The sequence below is a fragment of the Pelodiscus sinensis genome, chromosome 2, assembly GCF_052426305.1.
Source record: "Pelodiscus sinensis isolate ZL-2025 chromosome 2, ASM5242630v1, whole genome shotgun sequence".
Taxonomy (NCBI): Eukaryota; Metazoa; Chordata; order Testudines; family Trionychidae; genus Pelodiscus; species Pelodiscus sinensis.
The window spans coordinates 230,569,784-230,588,267 of record NC_143053.1 but is presented as its reverse complement, the minus strand read 5'-3'; the positions used below and the strand labels follow the sequence as shown (position 1 = coordinate 230,588,267).

The 18,484-nt window shown below is 45.1% G+C and overlaps 1 long non-coding RNA gene across 1 annotated transcript in view; it reads left to right on the top strand.

The window, feature by feature from the left end:
• The window catches only part of LOC112544520 (uncharacterized), a 31,592-nt gene extending 20,871 nt beyond the window's left edge, over positions 1-10,721 (top strand). Inside the window, exon 3 of the long non-coding RNA XR_003087852.3 lies at positions 10,191-10,721. This is a non-coding gene — a long non-coding RNA (uncharacterized LOC112544520). The remainder of the gene's footprint in view (positions 1-10,190) is intronic.
• Positions 10,722-18,484: the final 7,763 nt, after the last annotated feature.

The following is an 18,484-nucleotide window of genomic DNA, read 5'->3' as shown; positions in this document are numbered from 1 at the left end:
TCAGACACATAATGTTTCTATTGTACAGAGGCTGTTTTTCTGTGGAAGTGGCAGGGATTTCAATATCATAAAGACGGAAGATAGGCTTTGATATACTGTCAGCAAAAGCTGAATACTGTAATTTTAAGCAATTTTCTAAAAGCTTCCCTTACCCCCCTTCTCTGTGGTTCACCCTCCCCTCCCCTTATGAGCGACTCTGCCACTTCTTTTGCATGATGCTCACACGACAAATTAATGTAGTGCTGTTGATGAGAGACAGAGAGTTACTGTGAGCATAGACTCTCCCGTCTCCATTTGCTATTACACTCTGGCAACTTCAAAGGTCTAGTCATCCTGTTTCCATCTTCCCGTGGGTCTGCACGGCCTGACTCAACTGCACGGTTCAAAAGTGCAGGCTCAGAGGGCTGGCGACTGCAGCCCCACCCCTGCAGTGCTCTATCACATTAGACTTAGTGACAAGCTCTGACGGACTTGGTCCGTGTGACAGAATTTTTCCCTCCTCCTTCTAAGATTAATGATTGCGCTGGGAGGATAATGCTTTTCCCGTTTTACTCTGAACTAAGGCAGCCCTTTGTGCAGAGCCTTTTTTTTTTTTGTACAAATATTTAATCTTTTCCAATCTGCCCTTCTGCACTGCCTGGCAGTTCCTGTCGCTATAACCATGCTGTTTGTTTTAGCTTGTAACAAGATGCTGTTTTGAAAAGTGATGCAAAATTCAGATTACTGTATGAATTTAGGCTTTATTTTGCATGAGGGCTTTTAAAGGCCTCTATAGATTTTTTTTTTGAACAAAAAACCCCCACAACTTTTCTTCCCCAGTAAGAACCATTTTTCCCCTGAAAGGGGAAAGGGTACACGTAGAAAAGGCTAGAGTTGTGCCTGAATAATTTTCAAACTATTCTACTCAGAAATATTGTGGAGCTGTGGTGACAAACGTTGCTGTGCTTTTCTTGTACTGTAATTTGCTTTGTGTAGCAGTGAACAACTGCAATTCCTATTGACACAAGTAGGAAACTCAGTATCTTTTAAAATTAGGCCACTTTCTGGCTGTAAGACCCTGATTTTCAAAAGTATTTAAGTGCCTTGCTCCCATTGATTTCAATGTGAATTGTGTATGTAAATGCTTTTGAAGGTCTGGCCCAAGGTGTCTGATTTCATGAGCCCATGTGACAATCTCGGCCTTAAATGTATTTGTGCCTCAGTTTGCCCATTTTAAAGTGAGCACAGTAATAATAAAGCCTTATATCAATATGCAGCTCAAAGAGTAGGCTTCTTTTTCAATGGTCAGAAGCTTTATCAAGACTGTTTACTCACACTCAGAAGGAGCTGAAATGATATGTGGTGCCAGGGATTCCTTCTCAGTCCTCCATTTTGGGATAATGGCAGTTTCCGTCTTCTCTTCTTCTTCTGCCCAGTGATCCAACAGCAGTTCACACCTATTTTATAGGTGGCCGTTCTGCATTCCAAGATGGTAACGTGGCATGATGGTACACACTAAACATTACTTGGGCTGCATCTACTCTGGTCAATGTAGGAACTATAATTTGCCACAGTGGAGCTCCAGTGGCCCTAGCTGTAATGGGACTTTTAGTGTAGCCTAGGCACTGTGTTAGCCATCAGACAGTCTGGACTAGCTCTGAGTAGGGTTACATGATATGTCAGTTAACACACTAGTATGTGGTCCATGCTAATATCCCCACTAGTGCTACTACTGGTGGAGCTATACCCATGGTGGGAAAATGTAGGGGGGAAAAGGCTAGCATAGATACAGCCAATAAGTAGACTTTCATTAAAACAGACTGATCACTAAGGAGGTTGTTAGTCTGTAACTTTAAAAACAATGAGTAATCCTGTGGCACCTTAGGGTACGTCTACACAGCAACGTTATTTTGGAATAACTGAAGTTATTTTGAAATAACAAAATGCACAGTCACACAGCAAGCCATTATTTCGAAATAATGTTGAGCTGGAGGACTTCTTACTCCAACTCCTGTAACCCTCATTTCATGAGAGTAAGGGATGTTGAAGGAAGAATGTTCTTCCTTCAACTTCTGCTGTGTGGACAGCGCCAAAAGCCGAATTAAGCTATTTCAACTTCAGCTTTACTATGGCCTGGGGGAGCATCTCCTCCTAAGACAGGTATACAATAGTGCATGTGCCCAGAAGTCACTTTGCAGTGAATGTCCGGGAATGAAGGAATGGACTGGACCTGCTGAAGCACTCAATTCCCATCGGATTTTATTCAGCCCCCAAAGACTATACTGCCATTGCTCCTCTCTCCTGTGTGCTGGTGCTGCCATTGACCCCACCCATCCTACAGGAGGAGGGATCCACTGTGTCTGACTGAAATCCACAGAAGAGGCATAAAGGAGACACCTTTGATGAACACTAACTCCTGCCTGGCAGCTCCATCTTAATTCACAGTAGCAGTAACTCTTTCTACTGTGGTACCACCCACTTCCCCAGCAGGGATGCCAGGCACTGGACAGACAATCTCTGCTCTAAAGGGATGGAGCAGGAACTCTCAGTAAGCACAGAATTGTCATAAACATTTCTCCACCCAACCCCACGCAAATAGTGATTGTAGGGTAGGAAAGGAAAGGAGGGGGAGAAAACTCTGGTTCTATCCACGGTGCCCTGACAGCTCTGGGGATACCCATTATTACACTGCTTCCAGCCCCTGTAGTCAGAACATCAGGTCAAAAGCCCTTGCAGTAGCAGGTTTGGATCACCTTTATTTTCTCATTGCTGCCATCTTTTATATTGCTCCGGTTGTGACTGGGTCGGTCTCTCTCTTCCAGCTGAATTACCCCCACAGTATTAACTACAGTCTTAAGGCTATAGTAACCCTTTCTTCTTGTGTAGCCTCTCTGGAGGAAACAAGAGTCCGAGAATAGGCAATAATGCAGCACAGGAGATGTTTACATTACACACCATGTGGATTTTAAATGGCTTTTGGCCCATACTTACTCAAGCTGCCCATCCCCAGGATAGGTTTCCTTCATGCCTGGCTAATATGGACACCCTACTAGGGATTTGGCACCCTTGAAAGATGCAAAACTTTTGGTTTAAATAATGTCTCAAGGGAGTACAAGGACAGGTAAAAGGTAATAGAAAGGAAGAATGGCCCAGTGAGAAGAGACTTGGATTCCCTTCTCTGCTTTGCCACAGGCTTCCTTTGTGACTAGGGCACAGGGAGGCTAACTGATTTGCCCTAATTCCCATCTATAAAATGAGATAGTAGCACTGCCCTACCCAGGACCAGATTAACTCTTCTGGAGGCCTGGGGATATTAGATTTGTGGGCCACCTTATGCTCCACAAACGGTGGGGCTAAAAAGGGCCTCAGAATGTGGGAGGGGGCTCCAGGAGGGGGCCCAGCAGATTGGAATAGGGATGTAAGCAACTACTCAGTAAGCCGTCTCCGCAGTTCAGAAGGGGGGGACAGGAGAGACAGAGCCATTCTATGTACTGCCATTCCTCCCATCCCCACTGGGTTGGAGCTGCAGCTGCTGGGAGCTCCATCCACATGCTTCCCTCTCTGCAGGCTCTGACCCCACAGCTCCTATTGACAGTATATGGTGGCCAATAGGAGCTGTGGGAGGTGGTGGCTGCAGGTGAGCACAGGGCAGCATGCAGAACTATCTGCTCCTTCCCCTCCCCAAGGCCTTTGCCACCAAAGGGAAGCTGTCCCAGGTGGCACCCTGCACTCCAACCCCCTGAGCCCCTTCCCTTACCCTAACTCCTACCCAGACTCCAGATCCCCACCCCATGGCAAAGCCTACCCATGGCAAAAACGAAGACTGGTAGACATTTTTTATAGCAGCTAAGCAACCCTTTCAGAATCAGTCTCCTCGCATCTCATCAGCTCCTGAGATACTCACCTACTGCCCCTTTGGCTATTTCTACACTACAGAGGTTTTTCGGAAAAACAGCCATTTTTCAAAAAAAAAAACTTCACTTACGCCACACTGCAAAAAATAAAAATAAAAAAAAATCAAAAGATCAGAGGGGTTTTTCCAACATTGGAAACCTCTTTCTATGAGGAAGAAGCCTGTTTCTGAAAAAGGCGTGTATGGACGGGAAAAAGGGAGTTCTTTCAAAAGAAGAGGAAAGAGGAAAAGCACACTTCGCCAAAGAATCAATGCCTACAAAACAGACATTAGACAGGATCACAAAGAAAAAAGAGTTTCTTGCCATTTCAACCAGAAAGGGCATTGTCTTAACGACCTGATTACCTGCATCCTGCTTCAAAGACCTTTTAACACCAGACTTCAAGGAGAATCCTCTGAACTGTCATTCATACTTAAATTTGATACTTTACACCTAGGTCTTAACAAGGACCCTAATTACCTTACCCATTACAAAGATAGCTTTCCCAATTATCACCTCTAATATCATTAGCTCTCAGACATTTACCTCCCCCCTCATCCTCCTTCTGTTCTGAAATTTGATTTGTCCTTTTCATATGTGTTCATTTTTTTGATTGTATCCTTTGGTATATATGGTTGTGCCAATTTTCTTCCACAATTTGATCTGAGGAAGTGGGTCTAGCCCATGAAAGCTCATCATCTAATAAACCATCTTGTTAGTCTTTAAAGTGCTACATAGTCCTGTTTTTTGTTTAAGTTAAATATGAGTTAGTGTGACCCTTTAGCAAAAAGGGAAATATAATTCTGGGATGTATTAACAGGAGTGTTGTGAGCAAGACTTGAAAAATCATTCTTCTGCTCTACTCTGAGCTGATTAGGCCTCAACTGGAGTACTGTGTCCAGCTTTGGGCACCGTATTTCACAACAGATGTGGAGAAATTGGAGAAGGTCCAGGGAAGAGAAGCAAAAACTATTAAATGTCTAGAAAACATGACCTATGAGGGAAGACTGAAAGAACTGGGTTTGTTTAGTCAGGAAAAGAGACGACTGGGAGGGGACATAACAGCTTTCAAGTACTTAAAAGCTTGTTACAAGGAGGAGGGAGAATGTTATTCTCCTTAACCTCTAATGATAGGACAAGAAGCAATGGGATTACATTGCAGCAAGGGAGGTTTAGGTTGGACATTAGGAAAAATGTCCTAACTGTTGAGATGGTTAAGCACTGGATTGAATTGCCTGTGGTTATGGACTCTCCATTTTTAAGAGTCGTTTAGACAAACACATGTCAGGGATGGTCAAGATGGTGATTAGTTCTGCCATGAGTGCAGGGAGCTATACTTCATGACCTCTCTAGGTTCCTTCCAGTTCTAGACAAGTAAATCCAAAGGAATACAGGTTGAGATTCCTGAATATTTTGTTTTGTATTTTAACGCTGTAGTGATATCCCCCACTCAAATAATAAAAAACCCTGTCCTTAAAAGTAAAAATCTGGAGAAATAGTAAAAGTGATGATTGGTTAAAGCCATCAATGGAATAGCCCCAAAATGTCCACTCGTCAAAGTTGGCCACTGGGGCACTAAGGTTCTATGAAGTACATGCCATAAAGAAGGAAGACAGAACATTGAAATACCTGTGTTGGAAAACCCAATCAGGCCCTGTACATGAAAAGGTCAAAACTCACCTACAGGCAAATACTGCCTCCTTAAGAAGAGAAACTAAAGAAGCCTTCCTCCCAGACCCATTTACATTGTCCAAATATTGAACAGTGGAATATTGTGAGGGATCTGGGTTACTGGGCAGTGAACTGGCTCATTGTCCCAGAATGGCAAAACATGCCCTCAGTCCTCATTCTGCCTAATTGTCAAAGCTCTAATCTGGCTTCTTCATAAGAAAAATCTGTAGAATCAGACACACTGGGACAAAGGACATAAAACTAAATTCAGGAATGTCACTCAACTCTGGACAAGTTGGGCTGATCACCTATGTCAAAGCCCTGGAAGTTATGAAAAGTATCAAGCCCTCCACCTGTGAAAAGATTAAAAATAGCAGTGGTGTAGAACAGGAATAAAACAACTGACTCCCATGAATACGGCAATATTCCAGGCCCTTTTAAATTTCTGCTGGAGCTACTGCCTGCGTGGTTCGGACAGCACAGAAGAGCTAGCACGGGGAAGAGAGAGGAGGGAGGCTAGCTCCCAACCGCCCCTTCCACCTGAGGCCCTGCCCCTACCAGAAGGGCCTGGACCTGGGCCCTGTATCTTTTCCAGGGGCCCAGCATTTCTGTTCTCAGCCCTACTAATTACTAAGAACAAGAAGTTTATAAAGCAGGTTGTATCTGGGCATAAAGATGTGTCCTCTTAGTTAGGTTTCAAACCAGGACAAACCTCAAGAATGGCCCTTCTGGAACTAGGGTTGCCAGATGTCTGGTATTGACCCAGACAGTCAGGTATTTTTACCTCCTGTCTGGTAAAAATTTCAGAAAATACAGGACACCTAAAATGTCCGGTATTTTCTGTTTTTTTTTCCTGCCAGGAGGTGAAAATACTGCACACCTGGCAACCCTACACACTTAGCAACTGGGCCCAGCCCCTGCCCCCCCTCCCGGCCCCCCTTTGGGCTCCCTCTCCCCCACTTTCCTGGTTCCACAGGGGAGCTGTCTTCTGGCTCAAAGCAGGGAAACAAGATGGCTGCCTGCAAAAAGCCTCAAAGGCCTTTCTTAAAGGGGACATGTTGGTTTTTTAAAATTTTTAATTTTTTTTTTGCTTAATAACTGTCGGGGTCCTTTTTGGTCTCCCTCCTTTTTTTTCTCAACAGAATTTTTTCCTGGGTTTTTTTTTTGGGGGGGGGGGGGGGGGTCGGGAGGTATTTGGAATTTTTGGTTAATTCATCTGGCAACCCTAGCTGGAACTGAAGGGTGACATATTTTGATTTGCCATTGAAAAACATGAAATGAAATGTTTCATTTTCAGTTGATTCAAAATGAAACATTATGGTTTGTTGAACCTAATTGAAATGTTTAATTTCAGATCAATTTGGCATTAATCTATCTCTCTTTGAGTTGGTATCCTGTTTTATGGGAGTTTTAGTTTGGGTTTTTATGCTCACATTCCTTTCTATAGGCCAGGCTCTCTGGCTGGACTATATCTCCCAAGCTACATTGTGGTCACCCCTCCAGGTGACCCAACATGTTGCATTAAAGGAGTCTTGTGATATCAGTGCATCATGGGAGTTGAAGTCTGATTGGAGAGCCTGGTCCATAGATGAAAATTAGGGCTTCAGGCACTTGATCGACAACTCCCATGAGGCAGTGTGGCAAGTCAGGGGGATGCAAATTAATGCTGAACTACGACCAAATGAAATATTTTGATTCAGGAATGGGTTTTTAAAAAATGTTAAAACAAAATTTTTCAAACATATATTTTTAGATCTTTTTATTCTGTAAAAAACTTTGATTATTTTACCCTTCTGCCCTTATTTGAGATTAAAGCAAATGTGTGAATATCTAACAGCTGGCATGATTGAGGCTGGGAAATAGAGAGGTTCTACTCCTCCAAGTCTTCCTCTTATTCCTGGCATAGCAACTGTTGTAATTTTACAACATATCTCAACAAAATGACATCATGCCACAGAAAACAGACTAATGAGGAGATGGAAGCACAGGCTCACTTTTCAGTGTGTAGGCTGGCTCCGATCGCCTGGACGAAGTTTAGACAAATCACACTGAGCTGTTCTGCTTTGTAGGGGCTGAATTTCTTGCTGTGTTACTGTGTGTTTATCTGAGATCTTGTTAAAACTGTTGTCCATTTCTCCTGCCTTTAGATCTTTTGCTTTTCTTAAATGCTAAAACTCCAACTGTGACCTCTTAGAGAAACTGATTCACTTCATCAAATGGATCCTGTAACTTTGATGTAGATGCTTTTAATAAAAAGATCCAAAATAAAGGAGACAAGGAAAGGTCTTTGTGCTGTTCAGAAATGCATTCAGAAAGAAAGGGAAATGGAAACCAGAAGATAAGCAAAGCAAAATATCCATAATTCCTTAATGAAAGGAACCGAATGTTCTCTGTGTTTGTGCAATATAATATGATAATGCAAAACACAAGTAAACATTACAGTAGAAACTAAGTTGCCAACAATATCCTTTAAGTTTTATAATATAAATATAAAATAAAGTGCAACATACTATACTAAGGATTTAACCTGGAAAACAGGAAGAAAAATACTAATTATGTGCCATTAATTGTGTTAACTTTGCTGCTACAGCATGAAATGTTGCATTCCCTGCCTTTATGATTTCAACTGCACAGGTTGAACATTGCATTAATATTTTTTCACTTAATTGTTTAATTTAAAAGCATCCTTCATTGATATGATTTGAGTAGAGACATGGAGTGAATTCTACCCTTCATGGTGACATTATTTGGCTAGAGTTAGTTTTCTGATACAATGGTTTAACAGGGCACAGAGCATCATAATATCATAGACATGAAGGACTGGAAAGGACCTCAGTATGTCATTTTGCCCTGGTCTAAACTAGGGAGTTATTTTGAAATAATTCCCCTTAATTCAAATAACAAGTGAAGCATCCACACTGCCAAGCCTGTTATTTTGAAATAAGGGGCTGGTTATTTTGAAATAACTCCTGCTTTCCATGAGGAATAATGCTTATTTCGAAATAGTTATTTTGAAATAGCAGTAGTGTGAACGCTCCACTGCTGCTATTTCGAAATAATTATTCTCCAGAGTCATTCCGGAAAAACAATACTTGCATCCACACTGCTATTGCATTCTTTCGACAAAAAGTCTAAAGAATAGGGAAAGGAGGGGGACTTCCGACGACAATAAACCTCTTTCTAGGAGAAAAAGGGCTTTTTCTGAAAAAGTTTTTTCAGAAAAAGGCTTGTGTGGACACAGAAGAGGGAATTCTGTCAAAAAAAAAAAGAGGCCTCCAGGAAAGAACAGAGGTACCCTGGTTGCCAGTGTGTCCAAACTCATCACAACTCTATAGTTCCTGTCTCTTGCCAGCTCTTAAAGCTGCAGGCACTCGGGACAAGCTTTGTGACAGGAAGCCATTCCTGGGAGCTGAACCTCACCGTGCGGCTGCCGCTGCCACACTGCTCCTGAGCTATGGCCAAGCCTCAAGCCCCCTGAGAGCCCACTGGCCCTTACAGGGAGCATGCCCAGGGCACCAAAAGGTGTGTGTCATTGTGGTCTGGGGTGGAGATCCTGGCCCTCCTGGAGGTGTGGGGTGAGGAGGAGACCCTGCAGGATCTCCACTCCCAATGGTACAATGCCAATATCTATGACCAGATGGCCAAGACCCTGGCTGTGAGGGGCCACCACCCCAGGAGCCTTGAGCAGGTCAGAAGCAAAGTGAAGGACCTGCAGCAAGGCTATGCCAGGGCTAGGGAGTGCAGCTTTCACTCCAGGGCAGGACCCTACTCCTGCCCATACTATGACGAGCTCCTCACCATCCTGGGGGGGGGGGGGTGCACCCTTCCCCACCCCTAGTTGTGGACTCGGGGCTGGAGACACCTGTCGTCACCCGCCCGGGGCTCCCAGGCCAGGAGAAGAAGGAGGATGACGAGCTGGGGGGGGAGGAGGAGGAAAGGGCCAGCAGTACCCTAGGGTGTGTATGTCTGCCAGGCATCCTTCAAGGCCAGGGAAGGATCATCAGGTGAGTGCTCGTAGTTTTTCATACGCACAAGGTGGGGGAGATGGGCACTGAGCATCTAGGGGGCAGTCGTCACTCGGCCTTCTCAGCACGGCCCTTGCACTGCAGTCTATGCATGGGGAAGCATCCTTGGGCTCCTGCTCACAGGCTCTGGGGAGGCCACACACATGTCTGAGCCCCGGGGGAGGAGGGGATGCCCTCCCACCACCAGCCACTACTGGATGGAGGCTGGGGACAAGGGCACACACACGGCCGCATGCAGACTCTAGTGCTGCACACGGCACCCGGGCATGTCCGCATGCTTGAGGCAGCATCCGCTGCTGGGGACATGCTGCCAGGTGCAGGTGTGTGTGCAGAGCCCATGGAAGGCCAGGCTGCTCCAGGCCCTCCTCCCACCCATGGGATCCCAGTGTGGCCGGACACTTCTCTTACCTACTTGCCTGTGGGACGGGGACAGGAGAGAGAGGGGAGGTGGGAAGCATGAGCCTCTGGGCACCTGTGGGCCCCTATGAGGCAGGGCCTGCTGTCCTGGGACACCACCATCCTCTGGTCTGAGGGTTGTAGCTCACTGCTCACAGAGGAGGGCATGGCCTCTGGGACAGTGTCTGCCTGTATGACTTACTGCCTCTCCATCTATTCTCCATAGCTGGACCAGCCATGACTGAGAGGCGATCACCACCAGCCGAGGCAGCCGCCCAGTCCCAGGGAAGCTGTAAGCACTGGAGGGTCCAGGGGGACCTCATGAGGGAGCATGAGGGCATCCTCCAGGACATGCATCAGACCCTGGCTTAGAAGGTCCTGGATGATGCCCAGTGGTGGACCCAAATGTGGGCTGAGCTGGTGCAGCAGGGCCAAAACATGTGTGCCACCATTTGGGAGATGATGGCATACCCAGCTCCTGTCCCTGCTTCCACCCCTGCTCCCACTCCATGCCAGCCCCCACCCTCCCTGCCATGCCAGCCCCCCCTGCCATGCCTGACCCTGCTCCAGCCCCTCTCCTACCTATTCCCCTATGCAACCCCACCCCCGAGGTCGCCGAGGTCTCTGGACCCGAGGCAGAACTTCTAGCTGCACCACTCCCAGCCCCAGCACTGAGCCCCCATGCTCCCTCCCCCATCCAGGTTCTGGGCCCCCTCCTCCCCAGTAACTTTTATTGAAAAACAAAATACAAAGTTATGTTTTGAAAACCAAATTATTGTTTTTATTGAGTGTACAGGGAAGGGGGGAAGGAAGGGGTTGTTGTGGGAAAGGCATAGGGGGGCAATACACAGGCCCCTAGTTGGGAAGCCCTGTGGAGAGTTACTGGGGTCCTTCAGAGAAACTCTCGCTCAGGGCCTCCTGGATGTGCACCCCCACCTGATGGACCTGGTGGATGGCAGCTGTGCACAGCTGCTCGAAGGCCCTTCCCTCCTGGCCAGCCTCTGCCCCCCACCCTGGTAAGAAGGCCTCTCCCTTGTTCTCCACAATGTTGTGGAGAACACAAGCGGAGACCGCCTTGGGGATGTTGTGTCCTCCACGTCGAGGCGAGTCAGGAGACACCTGAACCGTGCCTTCAAGCACCAGAAAGCATGTTCCACCTACATGTGGGCCCTGCCCAGGTGGGTATTGAAATGGTCCCTGCTGGGGTCCAGGTGGCTGGTGTATGGCTTCATGAGCCATGGCATGAGGGGGTAGGTTGCGCCCCCACAATTCAGAGTGGCATCTGCATGTCCCTACGTGAAAGTCACACTAGGGGAAGAATGTGCCAGCTTCTCAGAGAGGCTGGATTTTCTGAAAATGTGAGTGTTGTGTGCCCTCCTCAACAACCCAACGAAAATGTCGGTGAACTGTCCACAGTGGTCGACCAGAACCTGCAGCACTATCGAGAAATAGCCCTTCCTATTGATGTGCTGGGTGGCTTGATGATCTGGTGCTTGGATGGGGATATGGGTTCCAGCTATGGCTCCCCTGCAGTTGGGGAACCCCAAGGTGACAAATCCAGCCATAATAGGGTCCAGGTCTCCCAGGCAGATGACCCTGCACAGCAGGACAGAGTTTATTGCCCTCACCACCTGCAAAAGGAGACAAACAAACACACAAAACAGAGAATCAGAGAGGGTACCTGAGCCTTTGGGAGGTCCCCCCTCCCTCTTCCCCTCTTACACCAAGGAGCCACCCCCTATGAGTTTGTCTCCCCTGCAGGGCAGTGTGAGGGCAGGACTACAGAACCCCCTAGGGACAGGGCTTCCCGCCCACCCTTAGCCCACCCCTCACACTCCTTCTTTCCCTAGTGTCCCCCTTTCCAGAACTCTCCCTGCCCTTCAGGGACTGCAGCCTGAGAGTGCCTTACCTCCATGAGGAGGGCCCTGATGGTGGACTTCCCCATGCTGAACTGGTTGCCCACAGACTGGTAGCTGTCTGGGGTGGCGAGCTTCCAGATGGCGATGGTGACCTGCTTATCCAGAGGGATGGTGAGTCATATCTGGGTGTCCCATTGACAGAGGGCAGAAGCAAGCCAGCCACACAGCTCCATGAAGGTGGCTTTCTTCATGTGGAAGTCTTGGAGCCACTCCTGGTCATCCCACCGCTCCATTACCACCTGGTCCCACCAGTCGGAACTGGTGTCCAGCCTCCAGAACCATCTCTCCACGATGGGGTGTGGTTGCAAGGGCCTTGCTCTGACATATAGGGAGAAGGTCTCAATGATGAGCTCAGTGTCGAACTCCTGCAGGACCATGAAGGCAGCCACCACAAACTGCTGCAGAAACTGCAGCATGGCCGTGTGAGGCCACTGCATGCCCTGAGGCAGCTCTGGCTCCATGTCAAGGAGTGTGCTGTGGCGTCCAAAAGCTGGGCAACCAGAGCACGAACTGCAAAAGCTTTGCTGTCCCTTGGAGAGGTAGGCAAGCAAGCAGCAGAAGCTGAACCGGGGGGTCCCTTTAAGCATGTGTCTCAGCTAGCCTTAGGCAACAGCACCCGGAAGCAACTGCTGACCTAATGCCCTTCCTGAACTGATTCCAGGTGGCCTTAAATGTGAGATAGCCCATGAAAGCTTATGCTCCAACACTTTGGTTAATCTATAAGGTGCCACAGGACTCCTCGCCGCTTTTGCAGATTCAGACTAACACGGCTACCCCTCTGATACTTAACAAATAGTCTAGTAGCACCTTAAAGCCTCTTGTAACTATTTAGTCTTTAAGGTGCTTCTAGACTATTTGTTGTTTTTTAAGTTTTTCCTATTACGGACTAACTCGGCTACCCCTCTGAAGGTTTCAAAAGCATCAACACAGCAAAAGTGCAATGAAAAAGTGATATGTGATTTTGAAAGAATGTATCCACATGCATCTGATGAAGTGGGTCTTTGCCCACGACAGCTTATGCTCCAACACTTCAGTTAGTCTACAAGGTGCCACAGGACTTCTCGCCGCTTTTGTAGACTATTTGTTGTTTTTTAACATTTTCCTGTTACAGACTAACTCAGCTACCCCTCTGAAGCTTACCTATTCACTGTCTCTTTTTTTCCTTCTCCCCTCCTTCTCCCTCCTTCCCTTATTTATTCTTGGATCTGGACTTCCAACACTCCTGTCATCTGAAGAAGTGGGTTGCACCCATGAAAGCTCATGATACCATCTACATGTTTTGTTAGTCCGTACGGTGCTAAGAGACTATTTGTTGTTTTTGAAGTTTTTTCTGTTACAGACTAACTCGGCTACCCCTCTGAAGGTTTCAAAAGATATTAGGCATAACAAAGGATGTTATATCTTACTAAGGTAGTGATTTTGACTTAGGGCTCTCTTTAAACTAGTTCATCAAATAGTCAGAAGTAAAGAAAGGGAAACATTTGTCCAGCTATCAGGAAAAAAAGGGATGTTGTTATTTTAAGGGCACACTTCAACAGGGGAGTGAAGGGAGAAATTACAGCAGTGATGGAGAGAAAGGACAGGAAGACTTTGAAGCAAATTTTTGTACTATAGTCATTAAAATTCAAATGGGCTCATCTCTGCTGGTTGCCAGATGGAGCAGTTCCAGAGGCTGTAATACTGAAGGGCTACATCTACACTGGCCCCTAATTCCGGAAAAGTCATGCAAAGCAGGTAAGTCAGAATAGGGAAATCCGCGGGGGATTTAAATATCCCCTGCGGATTTAAATAAACATATCCGCCGCTTTTTTTCCGGCTTGGGGAAAAGCCGGAAAAAAGCGTCTAGACTGGCACGATCCTCCGGAATAAAGCCCTTTTCCGGAGGATCTCTTATTACTTCCTTTCAAGTAGGAATAAGAGATCCTCTGGAAAAGGGCTTTATTCCGGAGGATCGTGCCAGTCTAGACGCTTTTTTCCGGCTTTTCCCCAAGCCGGAAAAAAAGCGGCGGACATGTTTATTTAAATCCGCGGGGGATATTTAAATCCCCCGCGGATTTCCCTCTTCTGACTTACCTGCTTTGCATGACTTTTCCGGAATTAGGGGCCAGTGTAGACGTAGCCAAGTTGTTTGTAGCTTGAAGGTGATGGGAAGGTATACAATAAGTAAAGAGCATGGGCGACTGCACCAATGCAGAGGTCTCTGGCTTGTTTGTGGGTGCAACAGGGACAGAATCAAGGGGGGCCCAGTAGTGCCCTGTTACAATAATAAATATCATGGTTACATCTGTGGTGAATATTTTCCAGAGACATTTGCAGAAATATAATACTTGGGCATTAATATAATATTTCAATAATGGGGAATGGTGTTGGTGTCTCTTTTGATGGCAACAGACATTTTGCTCATACAAACAGCTGTTAAAGAGACCAGATCAAATAGAACTTTGTGGCTGTTTCTAGACTGGCAAGTTTTTCCGCAAAATCAGCTGCTTTTGCGGAAAAACTTGCCAGCTGTCTATACTGGCCGCTTGAATTTCCTCAAGAACACTGACTTCCTACTGTAAGAAATCAGTGCTTCTTGTGGAAATACTATGCTGCTCTCGTTCAGGCAAAAGCCCTCTTGCGCAAATCATTTGCACAAGAGGGTCAATGTAGACAGCACAGTATTGTTTTGCGCAAAAAAGCCCCGATGACTAAAATGGCGATCGGGGCTTTTTTGCGCAAAAGCGCGTCTAGATTGGCACAGACGCTTTTCTGCCAAAAGTGCTTTTGCGGAAAAGTGTTCGTGCCAATCTAGATGCTCTTTTCCGCAAATGCTTTTAATGGAAAACTTTTCCATTAAAAGCATTTGCGGAAAGTCATGTCAGTGTAGACATAGCCTGTAAGTATCTGGCTGCTGCCATTAACATACAGAGAGGCAGTTCCTGGAACTAGTTAAATGTGACAACAAGTTAAACGTGAGTCAACAGATTCTGGGATGCATTAACAGGAGTGCTGTGAGCAAGACATAAGAAGTCATTCTTCTGCTCTACTCTGCGCTGATTAGGCCTCAATTGGACAATTGCTTCCAGTTCTGGGCACTACCTCTCACGAAAGATGTGGAGAAATTGGAGAAGGTCCAGAGAAGAGCAACAAAAAATTATTAAATGTCTAGAAAACATGAGTTATGAGGGAAAACTGAAAGAACTGGGCTTGTTTAGATTAGAAAAGAGAAGACTGACAGATGATGTGATAGTGGTTTTCAAGTATCTAAAAGGGTGTTATAAAGAGAAGGGAGAAAAATTGTTCTCCTTGGCCTCTGAATACAGAACAAGAAGCAATGGGCTTAAATTGTAGCAGGGAGGGTTAGGCTGGACATCAGAAAAAACTTCCTGCCTGTCAGGGTGGTTAAACACAGGAATAAAATGCCTAGGGGGGTTGTGAAATCTCTATCACTGGAAATATTTAAGAGCAGGTTAGACAGACACCTGTTGGGGTGATCTAGACAGTGCTTGATCCTGGCGTGAAGGCAGGGGACTGGACTTGACGACCTCTCGAGGTCCCTTCAAATTCTAGTGTTCTATGATTCAACGCATAGGTAGCACCCTTTAGCAGAAGCCTATCCAGAGTGACCTACCCCTCTCGGCTATTGGATGTAGTCATCGGGAGAGCCATTAAGTTATATTGCAGTTTTCCTTTAAGAAAGAGTGAAGTCGTTTTTAAGTGAGAGGACTGCAAAAATTCTGTGAAAATAGTAAACATCTATATATAATGGCACTCTTTGCCTTAAAAACATCCAAGGAGGATTTTTTTGTGTATGGGGAAAAAAGTTAAAAATAAATCTCCTAATTTGTTTGAGATTTTTGCCAAGTGATTTATGTCCAAGTTATATGACTTACGAAAGACAGGGTGTATAATGGAAATATTGAAATAGTGTTAAGCAGTGCAGTGCTATGCAGTGACGTATTGCATGTGGTCAGCCCTGTTTCTACTGAAGTCAGTGCAAGCCTCTCTTTGACTTGAATGGGAAGATGCCCAGGCCCTATATGTAATTTTTCATGACTTAGTGGGAGTTTTCATACTGTGTCTATAAATGATCTCATGATCCCTGTTGTCCATGAGTACTGGGTAAGTCTTTTAGCAGTTAGTTAGCTAGTTCAAATATAAGGGCACGTCTAGACTACATCCCTGTAAAATGAGGTATACAGGATCTATCGGAAAAGGCTTTCTTTAGCGAAAGATCAGCCTCTAGACTGCCGCTTTTCTCCGACAAAGCTCTGTGCCGAAAAAAAGCGGCGGCCATCTTTATGCGAATGAAGCGCGGGATATTTAAATCCCCACTTCATTAGCAATTTTGATACGTCTAATTTACATCCCTTTTCCGAAAAAGGGATGTAGTCTAGACGTACCCTAAGTGCTGGTCAAGATACCTGGAATACTCATGTCATCATAAGATTTACAGGTTCTGTATGAACTGGAAATCTGATGATCTTAGAGGAAACCTAGCAAATGTTGGCTGTAGAAATGAATGGAAAACTTTCCACACAGAAAACAAGGGAAATGTGTTCTTCTCCATGTCCTTTGAGATTCAAAAGGATAATGTTGAAAGTGAGTTCCTTATTCCATGTCTGAGTAAAGGGGAATCTTGGAATCCCAATCTTCCCTTATATTATAATAGGGCATGTGGTGGGATACCAGTCGGGTATTATCCAAAGCAACCACTTGCTGCAACCACAGAAATGCAGCACAAGTAGTATTTTTCTAGCTCTACAAAACATCCAGGAAGACTTTTTTATGATAGAAGGTTTGATATAATTTTAGCTGATCCCATCAAGAAATTCACAGAATTCCACTGCATTTCTGTGTCTTGTTCTGGCATTTGATAGGACCATATATCTGCAGAGCATCCATAGGAATCACAGAGTTGTTTGAAACAAAGAAGATAATTTGGTGTTGAATCCACTCTATTGTCCTTTGCACTAGAGTGAGGGAAAAAACCTGAGATGGAAATATTTCTTCCTAATTTGGATACGTTATGTGATGTAGATGTCTCATATGCCAACATTCATGCAGGCTAGGGTCTGCACTCATGATATGAAAGGGACTTTTTGTAAAAAAGATTATCATTACTTATTTCCCTGTCCGTTTCATGATGTCTATTTAATCTAGGTTGCAATATCAAAACGGCCAAAGTTTGATGTGTTTGAACGTGGGAATTTTTTCAGACCAAACTCTATTCATAACAAGATGGTTGCTTTGATGGTTGCTGGTTGTTTTTTCCTTTTAATAAAAACTTTCTCATATATTTGTGCCTTGCCAAAGATAGCAGGAAATTACAAGGCACAGGCAATTCTCACAAGTGGCAACAACTAACTATTTCTCTTTAATTGTGTGCCTGAGAGATCTCTTGATGCCAACTGGCAGAGGGCATAAGGGATATAGGAATCCCCTGGATGTGGTATTTACATTCTAGTTCACCAGGCTGTCATACGAGGTCTCCAATGAAAGTCTGTGTCATATAGAAAATGCATATATGGCTAGTACATAAGGAGTTATGTATATATGTGGAGAATTCTGTTTTTAGGACTTCTTTAGGGACTGGCCACCAGCAAGGGTGAAAAATAAATAAACATTTTATGCCTGAAAGAAAACCATCTATCTGTTTTCATGTAAATTCAGTTTTCTATGGCTCACAGTGGGACTCCCAATGATAATGAAGGATTATGAAATCTTCAAAGAGAGAAAATTAACAGGAAGAGGTAAACAACAGAGTTCATTCTGTTTTGCAAATTAAAACAAGAGAGTGGGGTACTACATTTGGGATACAGTTGAACTCCTAATTATACCTTTAATCTCTGACACAAGCTGTCAGCAAGTTTGATTGAGTGACAAGGAGGTAAGTTATGTTGCAGGAGATAGAGGGGTGTCGTGTTAGGACATGGATACCCATCAGTAGGGATAAGACTCTAAACCCAAGCTTCCTCCAGATTATAGGAGCACCAATGCACTGGTCTGCAAGATACAGAGCTTCATTTGCCTACATTCAGCTGATGGCAACAGTAGAATGGCTCTTACCCATGAAAGCTCATGGTGCTATATTTTTTTGTTAGTGTCTAAGGTGCCACAGTACTGTTGTTGTTTGTAGAATGATTATAGAGTCTACCATGCTTGTACTGTAACTGCTAAACTCTTTGGGTGTGTCTAAATTACATCTCTCTATCGACGGTAAATTAGACACGTCGAAATTGCTAATGAAGCAGGGATTTAAATATCCCATGCTTCATTAGCATAAAAATGGCCACCGCTCTTTTTCAGTGCAGAGCTTTGCAGAGAAAAAGTGGCAGTCTAGAGGCTAATCTTTTGAAAAATATAGCCTTTTTTGAAAGATCCCTTATCCCTCATACAATAAGATTTACAGGATCTTTTCGAAAAAGGGTATATTTTTTGAAAGATCAGCCTCTAGACTGCCGCTTTTTCTCAGCAAAGCTCTGTGCTGAAAAAAAGCAGCGGCCATTTTTATGCCAATGAAGCACGGGATATTTAAATCCCTGCTTCATTAGCAATTTCGACGTGTCTAATTTACATCTCTGCCCATAGAGAGATGTAGTTTAGACACGCCCTTTGA